The sequence below is a fragment of the Meleagris gallopavo genome, chromosome 2 (assembly GCF_905368555.1).
Source record: "Meleagris gallopavo chromosome 2, MGAL_WU_HG_1.1, whole genome shotgun sequence".
In the NCBI taxonomy this organism is placed as follows: domain Eukaryota; kingdom Metazoa; phylum Chordata; class Aves; order Galliformes; family Phasianidae; genus Meleagris; species Meleagris gallopavo.
This window is the reverse complement of record NC_139405.1, coordinates 84,201,753-84,214,841: the sequence shown is the minus strand read 5'-3', so window position 1 is coordinate 84,214,841 and position 13,089 is coordinate 84,201,753. Positions and strand designations below refer to the sequence as shown.

Below are 13,089 nucleotides of genomic sequence, written 5' to 3'. Positions count from 1 at the left end.
CTCTCTTTTAGGCAAACCTAAATTACTCATGACAAAAGAGATTTTTACCAGTCAGACTATGACACTTAAACTCTCCAGGGAGATCGCTGTCTTGTGATCCATCCTGACATAGCCCAGCCACACAGTGATTTATGAGAATTTCACTACATGGCTCCTTATATGCTAGATGGCAGGTACATCTGAAGCTATTAGGTAGAACCTTACATTAAGGGTTATTGTCAGGGCCAGCAGGATCTGATGTGCATTCATTCACTCCTATTGAACAAGTATTACTTCTGGGGATATAGTTATATGGTTACTGCTAAAATTACAGTGGATAAAAACTTAAGCAGACTGACAGGGAAAAATGTCAGAATTTGTTTAAGTAATTTAAAACCCAAACAACATTTTCACTATCATAACGATACTTCCATGCTAATGGGTTGCTAATTTCTCCTTATTTGCTCTGGATATTAATAACATGCAAGCAAGATTTTTTTTTTTTTTTTTTTTTTTTTGGAGGGGGGTGCATTAGAAATGATTGTTACTATTTTTGTCATCTAATATCTATCATACTTTGTTAGACTTTCAAATATGAAAAATAGTACACGTTACAAAAAATTATACATTGCAAAATGTATCCAGTGGATAAGAGCCTAAGCAAACAAAACAGGAAAGTAATGATAACAAGGAAAAATCACTTCTGGATGGGGAACAGGAAAAAAAAAAAAAAGCTGCCATTACCTCACAAAATGTAACAGGAAAGTATTGTGTTGTAATCATCTGCTCTAATAAATACATGTGTTGAAGTAAGCACTGCTATAAAAGACATAGTGTAACATGCAATTTTCTCTGCTGTATCTCTCTTGCCTATGTGATTTCTGCAACTCAGACATCAAAATCCACAAAATAATTCTCAGCAAAGACATTGAGAAATCCAGTTCGGTTTCAGTAACTTTACAGAACTACTATCCAGAAGTTCTAAAAGCAAAAGCATCATATTCCAAAATTAAAGAGATTGAGAAATGATGCTGCTGCGACCAAGAAGGTTTTTGTGTTCTCTGAAAACTGCCCATTTTCACCACTAGACTGCATGATCTTATAATGGCTGCAGTCTGAGAAATGGTACTCTGTTCCTGTGAGAAGTTCAGGTGTCATTTAATCATAGAAAGGTTTGGATTGAAAGGAACCTTGAAGATTATCTAATTCCAACCCCCCTGCTGTGGACCAGACTAGCCTGATTTCTCAGACTAGCTGAAGGGACACGTCAAAACTTATGTTTACGTACACACAATCTGAACAAGTTAAAACACACTGTAGGAGTGTGTTATTAAGAGTATTTAGGGTGTTTGTACATCAGTTTCTTGCCTAAGTACTCAATTCCTGGAATAAATAGATGAATATTCTAAGGAATAATTATTTCGTCAGATTTACAATTTCATAGAACTCAAGTTTGAAGGGAAGTTTTTCAACTATTTTAAATCTCTTGACAGAGTTCCTCATCTAAATAGTCAGTTAAAGAATAAATGTCCTGTGCCAAAAGTCAGCTTTTATCCCATCACATCACTATTTTCAGATGAAATAACACTGAATTGGATACTCCTCAAAAATTCTCCCATGCATCTGAGAAGTCCACATGTTAGCTTACCTTGAATTTCATACAATTTTCAAATAAACAAATAAATAAATAATTCTACAGCACCAAACCATCTGCATTATTTAAGATCAATTTAATCTGGAGAGGAGTCTTAAAAAGCACTCCACCTTCCAGTTACCATTCACTCTCTTTGGCATCAACAAATACATCTTAAGACATCACTGTTCTGCCCCAGTAAGACTAGGCTATTTACCATAAATACTAATGAGACAATGATGGCAAGATATCTGTCACAAGTAACAATAGCAGATTCTATTTAGTCAAGAGATCATGCCTTATTTTTGTGATGAACTTGCCATAAGAATGTGATGAAGTGAAGCTTTTCCAGCCTAAAACAATTGGGATGAAGGTAATTCCCAGTGGTCTGTTTTTCTCTTCAAGGCTTTTAATAAGCAATTACAGTTGTCCAATTTGCCCTGATCACCTCTGTGCTTGGGCAGAAATTCTTAGTGCAGGCTCAGCAATTTCCACTGAGTGGATGCGCTTGCAGGTGCAGCTTGGCCACAGAGATTTGTCCCCACCTACACACACTGCAGTCATGCAGTTGTACGGGACATTATTATTTCATTTTTTACAAGCATTCTATTATGGAATCATGCTGAAACTAATTTAAATTAGGCAAGTTTAAATTATGTGGACATGAATATAAGTTATCTGGCATATCTCACAAATTAGCAGTTTAACAAATTAAACTTTCTTTTGATTTCACTAACAGTAACAAGGTGTTCTCTAACAATTCACTTATTATTGAACACCAGTGCTTTTCTGAAACTATTCATTCACCACTGAAATGAAGCATTATAGAACCACAGAATCATTAAGGTCAGAAAAGACCATTATGAAAAATAATGAACTTTTCCTTTGCTTCATGACCAAAATCAGAGTAACTACAGCTCCATACCAGAGCCTCAAGCCCTCTAGAAAAATAATTAGTAGGATATGGAAGATGGGTAGTGCCTTGCAATGCACAAATTACAGGCATGTTGTATGGTGATTCTCTCTGACAGGTACACATCTTAACACTGTATTTTAACTGACTGTGCTATGCTAAGTTTAGCTTAATTTTTTTTTTTTTTTTTTTAAATCAACTTTCAACATGCATATAGGCAAATTCAAATTTCAAAGTGAAATTTTTAAATTGGCTACAACAAGATACAACAATATTTACAACAAAAGTGGGGCACTCAAGCAGGACAGAACCACTGCCACAAGGGCCAAGGGCAGCCACGACATGGGCTGGATTGGGCCACAAACAACCCTGGGTATGCCTGATGTAGAAAACTCTTTTAAAAGATGGGACTTCCTAAACTGCTGCTGGCGATCTTCAAATTCTCTGTAGATCTGTGACCTTTCTGTCACTCTCTCTCTTTATTCTCTCCCCTGTCCACTTGCTGTCAGTAAGGGCTAATGGGTGCATTCCTTACCTCCCTCTGAGCAGCCTGACTTGAATGACGGTTTCTATTGCATTGGACAAGCTGGACCTTAAGCGATAAAACTTAATAAGAAAATGTAAGAGAACTATTGTTCTACAATATTTTTCTTCCAAAAACCCCTCAAGCCCTGTTAAAGGGACACAAAGGCCAAATACACTTTCCAGTACTCTAGGAACATTTTTTGTTAGTTTCAGTAAAAGATGGATTAGACCTAGAGAAAAAAAGGATTAAGTAAGAAAAGAGATGAACTCTATACATCTTATAGAAACGCACCAGAAGACTTATAGGTATTACAACAGAAGTTTGATTACTGTAGCACAGCAGGCAATTCCAGTTTCTCTTTTATTTACACTAAGAAGTCACAGAATAAGTTTTTATTTTGACTGTGCTTGCTGCCTTGGATTGTGTCAAACTGTATCTTATCATTTTATGACATGGTGCATTGGAACATAACCTAATGCTATTTTACAACTGCAGAATGACATAGAGACTGAAGAAAAGGAAAAACCTTATAAAACAATAGCACTTACTCATTTTATCATAGGACTGCAAAGTCAGTGTTTGTGTCTTCAATTGGAAGAATGTCAAGATACACAGAGAAGATGATGTGTGTCACAATATCATAACCATAGAATCATAAAATGGTTTGGGTTGGAAGGGACCTCAAGGATCATCAAACTCCACCCCCCTCTGCCACAGGCAGGGCCACCAACCTCCCCATTTAATACTAGATCAGACTGCCCAGGGCCCCATCCAACCTGGCCTTGAACACTGCCAGGGACGGAGCATCCACAACATCTCTGGGCAGCCTGTTCCAGCACCTCATCACTCTCATAGTAAATAATATGTATTATCTTTTTCCTTATTATCAATAGGTAATTTATTGCCCTTCCATAGCCTACCACTTCCAATAACTTATATGCAAAGCCTCAAGCATTTATACATTTCTTTGTGCATAAGAAAAAAAATAAAACTAAGAAGTTGAATAATAGTAATAGCTTTGATTTTTCTGTGTCATCATACATTGCATCACATCGTATCACCATTTTTTTTTTTATTTTTATTTATTTATTTTTTTTTTTGGCCAAAGCAAGAAAAATACACACTGGAAACAAATTTAAAGTTGTGTATCTAGAAAGGCTTTCAAGGCCTTTGAGAATAGCGACTGATTTTTAGTAATTTTTATCCCCTTTGAACATTATCTAACAAAATGTAACAGGTTTACAAGTTGCACGGAATGAAAAACTGTTTAGAATCAGAAGTCATCAGAAGATCAGTATGTAACAGCTTCTAAACTAGGGGCACTTTTTAGAAGTAAAAACCAGTAATACTTCACACGATTAGATTAATAATCTAGAACTAAAATAAATAAAATCTTACAGCACAAATGTTCTTAGTTGCATCAGAAAATAAAGAGGTTAAGCATCTTGATTCTCACATGATTTAAAGCACCTGTAATGAGATTCACTCAAAATGATGGCGCTTTACCAATAACAAAGCAAGGGCTATCAAATCTCTTCTTAAAGAGAAAAATAAGGGAAGAAAAAGTTCTTGAAAAGTTTTTTTCAGAATATTGTTTTGTAGCAGCTTATTTTCTTAGAGAACTTTGTGTTTTTTTTTCCTCTTTATACGCACTGCAATATTTCTGCCTGTTTCTAGAATTAAATAAAAAACAATCACCCCTTTCACCTTGCTTCGATAGTCAATGTTTTAACAACACTTAAAGGGAACAGCATATTTTGAAGTAGTTGTTGTGTTTTTCTTTATTTGATTTTAATGTTTTAGCAATGTTTGTTGGTACTTTCTTTTGCAGCTATTACTTCTAGTGATGCACCTGCTGTATTTAACACCCATTCTCTATTGATAATATTTCACCTTAATGTATATGCCATCAAAAAGTCTCTCAACTGCATATTGAGCTAATCTTTTGTGATGCTTTTGTTTGTTTTTCTTTTTTAAAGAATAGGAAACGTTTCCAGTGAAAAGAATTAAAATCTAATGAATGAACATCGTACATTCATTATCTTAATAGAGTACACCATCAATTCAAAATAGTGCTTCCTTAAAACCTGCAATGGAGACTGATAGATTTTTTTTTTTGTCTCTGTGTGTTCTCAAAGGTTATATTTATTTGACAGATATATATATAATTTCCAAACGCTTAGTATTTGTTAGAAATAAACACCTGCAAATTTCAATTGAAACTCAATATATGAACTGTTTTAATACAAAAGCAATAACTGTGATAATATAAACACCAACAGTAATAATTTAAATATATTTTTTAACTTCTGGCAATTGCACAAAACTTATCTCAATGTTTCTGAAAAAAAAAAAAAAAAAAAAGTACTAATATATGAACCTCTCAGTAAAATCAGCACAAGCAGTGGTCAGTGATGCTGTCCTCCATTAGTCGTACCTTGGAGGCACTGCTTGCCTCTCAGTACTCGCATGTCAAGGAGATAGGAGGATGAACTGCCCCCGACAGTGTGATTTGACACTCAATTAAATGGAGAACTCTCCAGTGCAATAAATTATATTTGTTACAGAAGGTAGGTTGAGTGCCTTAATTTAAATTAGAATTGTTTCTGAAGTGCAATATAAAGTTTGGTACGCAACTCATGTGCAAGATTTTATTTAGAAGCAAAATTCAGGAAGACAAAAAGGCAAATAAAAAAAAAAAATGCATAAGCCTGCTATCCATAACATCCACGATATTAAGGTTGGCAGACAAACAGAGTTTTGTGGTTGAACCACTTATTAAAATTTGTTAGTAGAGCAACATCTTGGGAAGAGAAAAAGCACATAAAACCTTTAGTTCATATATTTTCTAATTTATATGTTGTAATAATGAAAAACATTGTAACCATAAGATACAGATATGAACCTTCATTTCTTATCAGATAACAATACCACAATATCAGAAAAGCTAGAAGAAAACCAAGAGTGCTTCTAGCGACAGATAGAATAAAGTGGTAAGTGATTAAAGCAACAGCTATAGAACTTTGATGACGGTCTGGCCAGGTGGTTACATTAGCTGAAAACTTTGAGGAATTTATACAAGATTTTTACAGTTTATTAATAATGCAAGTATAGCCACACACACACAAAAAAAAAAACCTGAAAAAGTTATTACTTAGTTTGACAGTGAATTGTTAAATAAGGAGATTACTTTAAAGAAGAATAGGAAAGAACAAAGACAGAACAAAAACATAGATCCAGAATAAAATGAGTCAATAAAAATGCCAAAGGAAAAGAAGAAATGCTATCCAAAATGTTAATATTGCTAATAAGTGGCAGCAGACAAAAAGACCATTTTGTATTTCTTTTCCCATATAAATACACGCCAAAATTTATTTATTTTAAAATAGGAAAGTCTCTGCCATGCAGAAAGCAATGGAGCCCAACAGCTGCTCCCTGACAGAGCTAGCCCTCAAGCAGCCAAGGCAAATTCGCTGCTGCACTGCAGTATGCTTCTCCAGGCCGACTCCTGCGTGAAAAAGGGGCCCTTAACTCAACCCACACATATATGCAGATGCATATCTCTTTTTCACGATAAGCAGAAAGTATGAGTGCTCCTGCTTACTGATGAATACTTCACTCTTTATCATCACAGAATCTTTAAGTGGGATGTACACATTGCTAGTATCATTCTCCTTTAAGGAAACATGTTGTATTGCTGTTTTGTAGAGTATTGCCCTAGGTAGTCTTGGGAGGTATTTTCAACCAGAGTGTTCCAATTCAAAAACACTCATGTTTGCCTTCTTCTGTCTAGCTATGCCTGACAATGCATAAGAGGAATGAGGAATTCATTATTATTCTAGTCACTATTTATTTAGAACTGACTTCTGTGGCAGAAGTACTTGCCTCTGTACAGTGACTGCAAATAGGCAGGCTTGCACTTAGTAGCGCGTTCAATTTAATTTGAGCATTTTTTTTTTCCACAACATAGTTGCTTTCTGTTCCCTGTGATGGGAAACAAAGTTTAGTATCTCCAATGTATGCCTTTGAAAATAACCTAAAAACTTGAAAATATGAAGTTCGGTGGTATGTGCCATCTTTAAAAATAACTTTAAAATACCCATGGCCACAATCAATATGCATTGAATATACAGTCTTAGAAGGGTATTCATATCAAGACAAGAATAGTAATCAATATATATATATATACTTTTTTAAATAGCAACCATACTTATCTATGTCACTATACATTTTCTACAGCATGCAGTACTCTCCAAATATTTTTTCCACAGGAAAGGTTCTAATAAATACCTTGGGTGTTCCTCTCCCTTTTCTCAGATCCATGAGTATCTTCCTTGAATCTCTTTTTTTTTTTTTTGTCTCACCAAGGACAGTACTCTAAATAAGCCCAGATACCCTTACATGTGCATTCAGTTGTCCATGCAGTTAATTTTGCATGATTATTACATTGCCTCCTATTGCTATGAAGGTTTCATCCATGCTGACCTTGTTTCACACAAGCATATAGACATGTTTATTTTTCTACAGAAGGTATAGTAATGATGACATCTGTGCATGCTATTGATAAAAGATCACAGAGTGAAAAATTAGAACATCCCATTGATAGCATATGTTAGTCAGTAGCTCACTGTCATACTTTTTTTTTTTTCTCCTCCTCTTTTCCTCTCCAGTAGAAGACAAACAACCTTCAGTGGAATAAACAATGGAGCTTTCTTATTTTTAGGCTATCAACACAAGCCATGCATAAGTCTAATTCCTCTGGTAAATACTGTAATCAGATTCTCCTCATCCATAGAGATTATATGAATACACAAAAAAAACAGATTTTATTCATATGTTAAAAGGAAATAAATGACTTTCTGGAGTTGATTCACTGCTTTACTTGTTTGAATTATAAAATTATATTTTATAATTAATATAATATAATTTTATATTAAATTATAAAATTATAAAATAAAATATTATTAGTTTCCTGATTTTTGTTTTCATTTTCTTTTTTATTGTTAGAGGTGATCTGACTTCCCATTACCTGTAAATCCTTTAAATCAGCAAGAGTCACTTAAATGGCAACATACCGATTACTGTATCAGATGATGGAAAAAATGCAGAAACATCAAATGAAAAAATAGGTATCTTCTGAGAATCAAATCTTTTAAAGAAGAGTATAAACTTGTGAATTTTGCAATACAGCTGTAAAGGTTTGAATAATGTCTTTAAAGCAACAGCTTAATAGAGAACATACATTTCCATTCCATTCTGCTACTGCCTGTATAGTAGTTTTGGAAATGAATAGACTCAAGCTGAGGGCTATCATGGTGATACTTCTTCACCTGGAAGATTTGATAATGAGTTACTAAAATACCTCTTAAGAGATGTTTTGTCTGCTTTTGTTAACAGTAACTCAATGTTTTGAAGTAAATAACGTTGTTTCTATTAGAAAAAATGTCAAAATTTTAAGTTATCTCTGTTAGGGTTGTAGGATAGAACAGACAGTACAAATGAGCTGCTAATCAATAGGAAAAAAGAGCTTCTATTTTTAGCTTCCTATCTGACAGCACATTTTTAGAAAGAAAAAAAATGGAGGAAGCCAAGCAATTTTTTTTTTGTTCTACTGCAAGAAGTTTTCACTTATCTCTGTCATAAAGCACTATACAGATAAAGACAGGAAACAGAATAACATTGAAATTGTAAAAGAAAGCAACTTAGTAAGGCTGTTAGACCTAATAAGTTCAGTTTCTTCTACAACAGTAGAAAATTTGCCATCTCCATCATATTTTCTCTTCCTTCATCACAGCCTCCCTTACAACCAAACCATAGTAAAAGACTTCTTTGTGAACTTTGCAAAGTATTCTTCTCTTCTCATTTACCCTTTCTCAGCTTTTCACTTTAGTGCTTTCAACCTCTATATTTTTCCTTCCCCTACACTTGGCTTCATGCTTCTTCACACTGCCTAAAATGTGCTGGCATATATCCTTTCTTATCTATTGAATAAATTGTCTGCAGTTAAAAGCTGTATCTATTGCAAAGAATGTTAATAATTATCTTGTTTTAACTCTTTTTAGCATAGAAAAAGAAATATGTTACAGTTTTAGTAAAAAGAGGTCACCAATTTATCTATGTGAGAATAACAATGAAATATCAACTACGTAGAAACTGCAGAGCTTTGTCTGCTGTCATACATCTACATCAACTTCTTAAACAAATTATAAAGGTTACATTAGAAAAATTAAAATTGTACTTTGCTTCTAGGAACTATATAAACTAACAGAAGGCACAGGTACCATTGCATTATGGAATATGATGAACACTTTGAACTCAGTGTGTCTGTGCAATTACGTGACTGCTGCAGAAATCACTTGCTGTATTTCTTTAAAAGCATTTTGTTCAAACAACTCTTGAGCGCAGATTTCTCTTTCCATTAAAATTATATATGAAGGTTTGTGTAACACTGTAAAACATGTATGACAACTGAAGAGTATAACAATTTCAAATCTGAAAAATTAAAACTGAATATACTGTCATCCTGTTCTTCTAGTGAAAATAATGAAAATAGTGAGAAATACGTACTTTAAATATGATTCACAGGTCTTATATATACCATATTATTTTAAATGCCCACCCTTTATATGGCTTAAAAGCAAAATAATATTGCATTACAAAATTGTTGAAACACCTTTTATATTTGAAAACATAAAACAAACTGAGGTTGTCTTTCCACTGCCTTGATAGTTATAGCTTTTTCATTTGTTAGCAGCAGGCAACAATTTCAATGCAATTCCCAATAAAAGAACAGGTCTGAACTAAAGACAAGGTCTGCTCCAAAAGTAATGCCTCTTATTTTAATATTGGTCCACAGCATCAGAGGTGGATGTTGGTGGTACAGCACTAAGGGTGAACCTTCTCATCAATATTTCTTTACATTTTGTTGCTGTGTGACAGACAGTAGCAGAGGGGCAGTCTGACATAGAAGTGCACACGAAGCAAAAGTGTATAATTCTTCACATAGAAAAAACTGTATCCAGTGATGTTCATAGATGCTTGTTGAATGTTTATGGAAAGCAAACAGCAGATGTGAGCACAGTGAAGTCCTGGGCAGTTTATTTCAGCAGAGGTGACAGTAACAGTGGGTCACATTCACTGGTGCAGATTTTTACAAGTATGAAATCCTAAAACTCCAGGCTCTTATTCATCAATAGCAACAACACATAGCTAATGGTGATCACTGCGTTGAAGAAGTGTCTTGTAGCTGAGCGCGTACACTATCAAGTAGTGTTTTTGTGCTTTCTTTATCTGTTCTAGTTTCCTCTTATTTCTTTCTATGGCATTACTTTTGGAGCTGTTAATGTACATAAGTAAGAGGAAAAAAAAAAAAAAACAACAATGGGATGAGGTGAGAACTGGATGGACTAAAACGGTATAATAGGTGAGGAAGGATAAAGACAGTTAATGAGTGAAGAAAAAGTGGAAAATAAATTAAGGGATGCAAAGGCATTCCAGTCACCACCCAGCACCAGCAGACCCTTACCTAGCCAGTCAAGAGCTACTTGTACAAAGTACATCCACCCCAGATTTATTGCTGAACACAACATTATATGGTATGGAATACCCTTTTGGCCAGTTGGGGTCAACTCTTCAGGCTGTGTCCCCTTCTTGCACACTCCACACTTGCTCACTGGCAGGGCAGTGCAAGAAGCTGAGAAGTTCTTAACTTAGTGCTAGCACTCAGCAATAGGAAAAACAAGTCTGTGTTATTTATGCTGTTTTAGTAACAGGTCTAAAACACAGATCCACTGGGGCTGCTGTGAAGAAAGTTAATTTTCTCCAAGCAGTTGGAACACAAAGCCAATCAATTCTTTGCTTGAGCGGAATAGCCATTAATGACTCATGCTTTTGTAGTCTTTCTTTGGAGGGTGTTTCTTTGACAAGGATGAGGTTACAAATTTTTGAAATTATTTTTTGCTTAATTCTAAAATAGTCTTTTACTTAAAGAAGTAATAACAGAGAAAGAGGAATAAGGTGTAGAAGGTAAACATAAGTTTTTTTTCCACATTTTCAGGATTCTAGCCTGTTGTACAGCAGGTATGGTGGTTCTGTGAAGGAAAGATGGATTAAACATTTGCAGTTCTAGATTTTGTCCTAGATCCTCAAATGAGACAATGTTACTTAGCCTGATTATCGTTTTTGATCTGTCAGTTTCTAAGTCTGAGGCTAGCACTGATCAGCATTCTGTTTTATTACCATACTTAGTTTTGTCTGACATTTCTGCTGAGACACGCAGAAAGTTATAGCAATGTCTGAGTTTCACGAGGACATGATTTATTCAACAAGTTTAATATAACTTCTTAGAAAGCTGAAATAAAACACACTTTTTCATACCATGCTTAAACAGCATGATAGTTAAGGTAGGCGTTACAAGGGAAAGAGAAATGACAGGTTAACCATTACACTGCAGAGTGAAAAAGCAAAGAATGGACCTGCACAATTATGTTTTTTGTAGCCTTTCTTTAACAAATACTTCAGAATATTTACAAGTTTTATTCTTCTATTGGGTACAGCTGGCAAGGCTTTGTTAGTGAAGGGGGTGCAGGGAGTTAATCTCTCTGAGCACAAGCCAGCACTGCCCAATGTCATAACAGAAGCAGCTCCAGCTGCTCAAAGAGGGATGCAACACTGCCAGAGAGGAGTCATGAGCAATGCTTGGAGAGCGTATTTATAGCAGGGAAAAAATACTGTGCAACTGCAGCTAGGGGAGAGGAGTGAGATATGTGAGAGAAGCACCCTACAGGAACAGAGGTAAGTGCACAAGGAGGGCAGGAAATGCTGTGGACATAGAGCAGAAGTTCCATGCAGCCCAGGAGAGACCCACGGGCACTGCATGGAGCAGAGCTCTGCATGCAGTAATAGAGGAGCCTGAGGTAGAGCGGCAAATAAAGCCTGAAGGCCACAGCCCATGGATATCCCTGCAGGAGCAGCCTGGGCCAGAGTTGCAGCCTGAGGAGACTGGCCCGCAGTGGGACAGGAGGGCTGGGGGAGCTGCTGCCTGTGAGGACAGTGCTGGAGCCCCACGGTATGGAGCCATTCTGTGAGAGCTGCAGCCTGGGGACTGCATCCCACAGGAGGGACCACAAAGGAACAGCACAGATAGACTCCAGCCCCCATTCCCTATTCCTCTGCACCACTCTGGGGGAAGAGATAGAGGACAGTGGGTGAGGTGTTTTTATTTTGCTTGTACTTCTCAGTACTCTAGTTTGCTAGCAATAAGTAATAAATTATACTAGTCTCCTTTATTCTGAGTCCATCTTTTTCATTTGACATTAACTGATGATTGATCCCCCTGTCCTTATCTCAACCCACGAGCCCTTTTCTCATTCTTCCCGTTCTGTTGAAGAAGGGGGAGTATAAGGATGGCATTGTGTTGGTGACCCATCAATGTCAAGCCCCAAAATTCTTCATAAAAAGATGACTCACTATCATAGTCAGTGCTACCTTTAAATAATCCTTGTTTTCTCCTAGGCTTTCTGTGACTAAAACATTATATGCAAGGTAACAAATACGTGACCTTTAGTTTGGTAAAAGCTTCCATGAAAAAGTGGAATGGTCAGATCTCCTACAGTATCACGTTCTCAGTGAGGAATACCATTATTACAAAACAAAACAGCAAACCATATCAAGATTCTTAAAAATGCAAAGGAATTCTCCTGTGTAGCCTACTGCAGGGAACCTGCTTTAGCAAGGGCTTGAACTAGATTATCTCCAGAGTTCCCTTCCAACCTCTGAATGTGAATTTCCAGAGAGTAAGAATACATATGAACATTCACAAATATCAGAGAAAAGAACCACAAGGGAAGCCCAGCTGCACTTCTCTGGCAGCTGTGACCATCAGCACGTCAGCCCTCTTCCCAGAGGGAGGGTCAGATCTCCTAGATGTAGCCACCCACATACCTTTCAATAGAAAGGCTCAGCAAAGAGAAGTACCATGATAACTCAGTGTATTAACCACTGCTTCCCTAAGATACTGAGTCCAGCTGCCTTTCTCTA

General features: G+C 36.0%; 1 protein-coding gene and 1 long non-coding RNA gene across 2 annotated transcripts in view; one reads left to right on the top strand and one right to left on the bottom strand.

The window, feature by feature from the left end:
* Positions 1-13,089, bottom strand: part of EYS (EGF-like photoreceptor maintenance factor) — a 765,389-nt gene that overhangs the window by 536,254 nt on the left and 216,046 nt on the right. The gene's annotated exons all lie outside the window — the stretch shown is intronic.
* LOC146545071 (uncharacterized) overlaps positions 11,663-13,089 on the top strand; it is a 57,609-nt gene continuing 56,182 nt past the window's right edge. The window contains exon 1 of the long non-coding RNA XR_014881558.1: positions 11,663-11,844. This is a non-coding gene — a long non-coding RNA (uncharacterized LOC146545071). The remainder of the gene's footprint in view (positions 11,845-13,089) is intronic.